General features: G+C 41.5%; 1 protein-coding gene across 1 annotated transcript in view; it reads right to left on the reverse strand.

Moving 5' to 3' along the window:
• Positions 1 to 4,831, reverse strand: part of LOC139367202 (myosin VIIA and Rab interacting protein b) — a 164,947-nt gene extending 160,116 nt beyond the window's left edge. The window contains exon 1 of the mRNA XM_071105370.1: positions 4,578 to 4,831. The gene's annotated coding sequence lies outside the window, so the exon portion shown is untranslated. The remainder of the gene's footprint in view (positions 1 to 4,577) is intronic.
• Between the last annotated feature and the right edge of the window lie 1,169 nt (positions 4,832 to 6,000).

Genomic DNA, 6,000 nt, shown 5'->3' on the forward strand with positions numbered 1-6,000 from the left:
CGAACTAATGAGTCATCACAGACACCATCAATCCCACAATGCAACTTCTCATTGGGGGTTCACGTTTTTTCCCCTTGACATGGTAAAAAAAAACTCAAGCATAGATTGCTAACTTTTGTAATTGGCACACAGAAACTAGAGTCCATGAGAACTTGGTCTAATAGAATTGCACCGATTGGCCTACAGGGCGCACGGTTATAAGCATTCTCACATATCCACCGCCCCGTTTGACAGAGACTTGAAACTTTGTATTGTAACGGTTTTGACTTGAGGTTATTGTTTATAGGGGTGCCAGGTAGGTTGTATCTACCAGAGAAAATACTGGTTTCTCCTTTTGGTTTGGGAGGGAATGAGTCCCATCTGGTCCGTCAAGTCTACACCAATACAAAGGACATATGTAAAAGTCAGGATGGAAATACACTTTTCATAAACCCTTAAGACATTGGAAATAACTTCAAAAACAACTGTATTCTTTTGCATGGGTTGTATTACCAACATAAATGATCACACACATATAATAATAACAACAATGAGTTCTGGTTCTTCCAGAAAAGTCCTGTACCTCGGGCCTAAAAAGAGTCCAGCCCAGTAAAGAAGTTTAGGAAACTCAAGTGACCTTACTCACGCAACGGTTGTCCGTTCATACAAGTGTAGTGTAAACCCAGTATCAATTATACAATCAAAATAACTATTATTTTTCCACACAACTATAAAGCGTATCAAATCCTAATACGTCCTCACTTACAACTAACTACATAAATCATCACGGAATACATCACACCAAAACAAATGAAATACCGTATACAAAAAGGTTGTGGTCAGTCAGACAATCCAAACTGCCAGCAGATCTCCAGCGGAGAAAAGCCACAAAGAACAACGGTCTCCAACGGAAGCAAAGAGTGCATCCGATCCTGGGTAAACTTGCCATTAGGCTACAAAAGCACACTTTTAAATGCAACAAAACAAACGGAAGAGAGAAACTTCAGAACTGAGGGTTGAACACATCCTCATTCACGTCTCCATCACAGCCCCACTTTTGCTCAGCTGATGCTGGCTATTTAATTGGGAATTAAAGGGGAAGCGCCCTATTGGAAGGAGAAGCACTGAGACGGTTCAGACAAATTCAGGGCCGTCACAGTATGTACATGTCTTTACTCATGCTGAACAAATGTGCCTTCTGTTTAGAAAACCTTTCCCAATAACAACACATTCCGTATGTAGGCCCTTGGTATATCTCTTAATTTAGTTTGAGAAAGGATAGGTTTAGAGATGGCTGAGAAATGTGTAAGTCAGGTAAGTTTTAATAAAATCAAATCTGATTTTATGTGTTCATTTAAACCCTTTGAAAAACCACTTCACAATGGCCTATGAACTTGTAACGGTTTAGGGTATCAAAGACATTACCACGGTGAACCATGTTAACTTTGGCATTGATATCTTAAAAAAGGCAAATATTAACGATTCACTTTTTGGACTAAGTAACGCTAATGCTTAAAATAATCATAACAAATCTGACTAAAAGTTAGATTCACTCTAAACTTGGTTTTTGGACTCATCACAATAATAATCATAGATGTATTTTATATAGCGCTTGTCATTACAAAGAGAATCTCAAAGACGCTGTAAAAAAAAAAAATGAATGTAGAGATTTGGCAGGTCTTGGATGATGGTATTCCACAGCTTCAGATGATAAGGTGTTGTTCAGCCAGTCAGACAAATCAACAATCTGATTTTACATGTCCATTTAAACCACTGTAAATCCACTCCACAGTGGCCTATCAACTTGAAACTTGTCATCGCCATCATGGACATCACTAAGATTAACCACATTGAATTTGGTATTGATATATAAAAAAAGGAAACCATTCACAACTCATTATTTGCATATGTAACGCTGATGCTCAAAATCATCTGCAATCCTCATCTCCTCCTTTAGACTCATGATTGCACAAAGGAAGACAGTTCCTACATGATAGGCTTGCTTTGTTATCCAACTGATCTGGTGTCCTTTCGGTCATCCTGAGAACCCCGTTCATTGCTGCTCGCAGCTATATTTATCTAGTGTTTCAATTGATGCTTTCTCTTTAAGTAAACAAACAATGTTAGTTGTTGTTCAGCTTTGACTTCCCTGGCCTTTGTGTGTGTGACTAAATGAGAGACAATAATAACACCATGTGTATTGAGAGCATATGTATTGAATAGATACAGTATGTAACAGCAACATACAGGCCAGGATTGTGGATACCGGATGGAACTGGGTCAGACTGAAGAACATCTCAGCTGAGGATGTCCAAGGTTAGGAGGGTATGCTATTCTTCAGAGACAGAAACCCACACACTCAAATGGAAATTCACACATACATCGACACGGGTACATCCATCCACCCACACATGATATTGTGCACATACCTACTAACACATTGTGACATGAAACCAAACACTGACAACCTTATTGTATGTTGGCTAGGCTGTCTGTTACATACAGTAATGGTGTCAATGCAACCCAGCTAGGGCTCCACAGCAGATTAATGCATAACAAGCAGGCCTGTGAGCTCAAAGGGCAGGGGCAGCCAAGCACTAAATTAACTGCTTGTTTTAGCCTCTCGGAGGCTAGCTTAAGGATCCGTGCTTACCCTCAACCAGAAGGGAGAGGACAGCTCTCACTATCTGCATCCGTAATGACACCCTTACTGTAAATAGTGCACTACTTTAGACAAGGGCCCAAAGGGCTCTGGTCAAAATAAGTGCAATATGGAGGGTATATGCTGCCATTTGTTACGCATCCACTGAGTGAGAAGGACATTTGAATTCTAAGAGGTATCTTATGAATAAAATGAAAGGACTTAGCCACTTGAAGTTTATCCATTCGCCTATGATGTGTGACCAATAGCAAAGCTCTGTGCTTTCAGGGTTAATGTTGGAGATAGAGGGTGTGAAAACAACTGAATACATAGATGGCACCCTATTCCCTATATAGTGCACTACTTTTCACCAGAGCCAAGCACTATGGGAATTAGGGTGCCATTTCGGACCTATTCTGGGCCCTGTACGTGGGAACGCAGGTTTCAGGTTGGGAAGAACACCTGATCATTTGTCACTGTCTTACATCGTATCACACCCTGCACATTCCTCCCAATTACCACCCTCTATAGTAGGCGGCAAGGTGAGAATAAGCTGCATTGTATTCGCAACCTGCAGTATCCAACGGTTTCTGTGAATAAACTACTTTGTAACTGTGCTGATGACATCACTTGACAAAAAACACCTTTCACCAAATACATATGAATTAAAAAAGGAGACAGGATCCTAGAATGTTAACATCAACATAACACACCATACAGTTGTATAATAGCCTATAATAAACATTGGTAGCCTATCAGATGTACACAATGTAGCATATTGATGTTAATTATTGTGAGTAGCCAATTGTTAACCTAGAGTAGGATGTTGTTGAATTTAAAGACAATATTTTGCCAATCATAGATAAACATAGACAGGTGCAGTAGTATAATAAGGCCTGCTTTTTTTATGTGTCCATAAGATAATAACGCTTAGCATTTTGCAGTCTGTATTGTCATACATTTTCACACATCACCTTGCTGACCAACAGGTGAGAACAATGGCATCACTAAGTCTAGGCATCACAGTGTCTGCAGCCAAAACTCAGTATGCATGCTTGCTTTGCTTATATTAAGGCTCCAAATACAAAGTATACATCATGGGATATAATATTACATTAGTAAATATAAAACTCCCACCAGTCCCCCAGTCCAGACACTGAAGGTATGACTGCAAGCCGTCACTTTTTGGCAGCCTGACACACATCACATTTCTCCCGTTGATCTAAATCCCCCCCAATCCGCTCTCGTGACTCACTCTCACCCATATTCATTCATTGCCATGGTTTTGACCAAGGCCCCTCCTCCTTGCACCGTCAGAGGCATCCAAACACTTGTTCACAATTACCTATATTAGCCTGTATATTACCGCTGCATCATGCATCCTGAAATTGACCATGTTGTGCCTGATATGTCGCATTTACACCGATTGCCAGGTCTCTTTATGCATTTTGCATTGAATGTGATTATATTTCTATGGCTACAACTACATTGACGTTTAAATCAGGGTGTAATCTACGCAATCCATTTTTCTCAGATCGAACCTCGTGAATTCAATTGCTGCAGTGCAGCTATCCATCCATTGAAACACATTATCAATGTAATGCATGAACATCAGTGATCAACATGCATAACAGGTGGCGTTGATAAACGAATGTGGTGAGGGGATTTCGGTTCCCGCTATGTTGTGTCACCTTTATCAGAAAACAGGCTAATGAATAAATAAAAAAAAATAGGTCATATCTGTCCACATGGATAGGCTATAACGAGGTAAACAAACGTATAGATAGGCCTATCATGCAAAGTAGCCTCTGTCTACCTATTTCTCAACAAGGACAAAGTTTATTTCAATCTTGAATCTGGGCATTCTTCATTTTGGTCAATGCTACTTGCGACCATATGGCAAAGGTAGACTATAATAACTCAAAAGGAGAAGTTGAATTGATAATCGATCACTTACACGAGATCGATGGGCGCCGGATGACCGCCAGCTACAGACTCCAAACAGAGCGCTCTCCCAGACACACAACGTGGGAGGATGCGTTCAGATACGTGCACAAGAGTAAACTTCCTCCAGATATGTCTCTCAGATACTTTGACTGCCTTGCCTTCGGGTTATTTTCTCTACGCAGCGGTTGCAGCAGGAACCGTTGAAGAGTCACGAGGTTTGGATTACAGTGAGAGGGCGCAGACCCGCTGAGGTGAGACTTTACATATAGTTGTTCTCCTTGTGTTGATGATTCTCATGCCAATTTCAAAAATATCTGGGTAGCATAAAACTGGAAAGATAGCCAGGCGCACCTTGTTCTCGGTGTCTCTGTCGTGCAACGCGGTGAGATCCAGCTGCCGATTCCATCCTCTTGTCAGCACCTGGGCATGCTGTGAGATAGCCAATCAGAGAGCCTCAAGCCGACACCGGTACTCGAGGAGGCAGCGCGAGCTCTGCTACCGCAGAATTAACTCGCGCGGGGCGTTCATTCATAACGCTACTGGTACTCTGTTGAGATGTGCGTGCAGATACAAAGGCATTGTAAACTAATTAGACATGCAGTATCTCTCTGTCTCTCTTGGTGCCCGCTGGATCAAAGAACTCAATTAACACGAAATGAATATACAATTCTGCTGTGTAGGCTGGATGGTGAGCTGATAACGTTAATTGGACTTTGCTTTAGAAATCAGGGGGCGCAGTGCATATTCTCCATTCAAATTCAAATTAAGCCTGTTCTTTAAAGACCCTCTTTCTTTCTAGTTTACCATTCTGCCATGCATGCAACCCCAAACAAACTGATGAGTAGGCTATAGAAAATTATAAAGTTTCATGCTATGCAAATGTGGGTAGAAGTAATTTAGAAGTTCAACAACTCAGTCTGTTCAAGCCAACCCCCAATGATAAATAACTTTACCAACCGAAACCGAGTCTTTACCAACCAAAACCTCATAAATCTGGATAAACATGAACATTCTACTATTTGGCCTCATCAAGTGGGGAGCAGAGTTAGTGTGTCAACATAGATTTTTTTCCCTCTGCTCTGAAAACATCCCCATCTCAGCATAATCAATCGTTGTTCCTGCTGAATCAGGGCTTGGCACATAAACCCTCAGCAATGGATTGCGAAGCAGGGTGGGGGGTGAGCAGTGGCTGGGGTGGTGTGCAGAGATCTGGACAGAAGCCACAAAGGAGCCTAAGGAGAAGGTGGAGGCTTTGTCTCTTTATCAACGCTTGATCTGCTAGGAAAGTGCTGAGGAGAGAGCAATGTAGTGGAGAAAAAGAAGAAGACAGCAAAGCACTTTTTATTTCAGCAAAGAGAACAGCATGAATAAGATCCAGCCCATTTCCTCCTCCACTCTCTGACACTCACAACAGACAGACAGCTATGGTGCCT

The sequence above is a fragment of the Oncorhynchus clarkii genome, chromosome 15 (genome assembly GCF_045791955.1).
Source record: "Oncorhynchus clarkii lewisi isolate Uvic-CL-2024 chromosome 15, UVic_Ocla_1.0, whole genome shotgun sequence".
In the NCBI taxonomy this organism is placed as follows: domain Eukaryota; kingdom Metazoa; phylum Chordata; class Actinopteri; order Salmoniformes; family Salmonidae; genus Oncorhynchus; species Oncorhynchus clarkii.